Source organism: Mesoplodon mirus (genome assembly GCF_964341445.2).
Source record: "Mesoplodon mirus genome assembly, chromosome: 6".
Taxonomy (NCBI): Eukaryota; Metazoa; Chordata; class Mammalia; order Artiodactyla; family Ziphiidae; genus Mesoplodon; species Mesoplodon mirus.
In genome coordinates, this window is record NC_138982.1 from 135,058,295 (window position 1) to 135,059,983 (window position 1,689).

The window sequence follows — 1,689 nt, forward strand, 5'->3', positions numbered from 1 at the left end:
AGATGGCCTCTTAATTCAGCAACTGCCTGATTATGGAAGGGGAAGCAGCTCCCTTGATGACTCAATTCTATGGTGGCATTCTGAGTTCAACTAAAGTCTTTTCAGCCCTCCCCAATGATTTAAGAACTCTCTGTATAGCTTAAGGAACTCCTTGTGTTTAAACCAGCTAAAGTGGACTCTGTTGGCTCTAATCGACAAGATCCCTGAATGAAACACTAGTTCTGGCCAATACAAGGTAAGTTTGCTGGTACTACCTCTTCTGCTGCTTCTTCCTGCTTGAACACAGACACAGATTGGGGGAGTAATTCCTATCGCTGAGGACAGAGCAGGAACGTGAAGGAGGCTGGTACCCTGAGGACACTGCTGAATCCCTACAGCAGCTCTGTACCACCCAGTCTTCAAGACAGAGTTAATATTACCTGCTCACAGTTATTTTAATGACTAACTGGGATAAACTACACACAGTATTGAGCCTAAACTGTGCACAGAGGAGGCATTCAATCATGGTAGCTATTATACTCATTACCCTTTGTCACCATCTCTCTTTATGACATGGATGCTTTCCAGGACCTCCTGCCGAGTCAGGGGCTGGAATGAAGGCACAGAGAGTGTAGGGGTGGGTTCCTCCCTGGAAACTTGAAGTCCAAAAAAAAAAAAGACAGCTGCCGATGAAATATGGCTGGATCTCTGTGTGTGGCATGTTAAACATTTACCACAGGTTATATATCTCTCCATCTTTCTGAAACACTCACTTCCATTTACTCTTTGTGTTAATGGGGTCACATGGTTTAAGTTGATTTAGCAAAGATAAGTGTTTGGAAGACTAAAGAAACCATTCCACTGCCTGTTCTGTTCAGCTGCAGCGTCAAGGGGGTGGTGGAAAAGTGTTTGTTCCCTGTGGGCTTGAATCCTACTTTTGTCGTTGACTAATTTTGTTTCTTTCATTTTTTTTCATCACAAGAGCAGTGCAGGCTCCTGCTAGCACATTCAAATGATACCCAGTGTATTAAGTAAGAGTGAACATCTACACCTACCTCTCCAACACGTGCTGGAGAAATAGTGCTCGTGTAAGTCTTTATTGAAGCAAATCTTGCTTTGTCTTTAAACTTCAGCAGCTGCTTTGATTGTTCATTAACGTGCTGGCTCCTTAAACTCCTTTATGATGAGGTCATACCCCACCGCTTCCAACAGGCTTTCTTCTATGTATTATCATCTGAGGTCTCTACTACCACTGGCTTAGCCACCTCCAAATCATCACCAGTATCATCTAATACTGTTTATTCTGTCCTGGACGACTTCAGGAACCATGTCAGTTGCCTTCTTTCCTTCTCAACTCCTTCTTGGCGCTGTCAACAACCATATTACTCAATTCACTGCAGGATACAGACACTCACGTCTTCACCGGGTGGCACTGAACGTGCTGTAGACTTTGTCATCGGTGTACGGCTCCGTTCCACCTTCCAGATGCCACTGCTTCCTTTTTTATTCTTTCTCCCATGCTCCTGCTCTGCTCCTATTGTCACAGAAACCTCTATACATTGGGGCCTTGGTTTTACTTTGTCTGTTGTACCTACGCTTGATTCTCTGATCAGCTGCTTCCATGCTGCCCTCCCCACCACTCTAATGACCTTCCCACCCAACCATTGCTAGATGCCCCAGACCACTCCACCCAACCCACAGAGTCTGCTT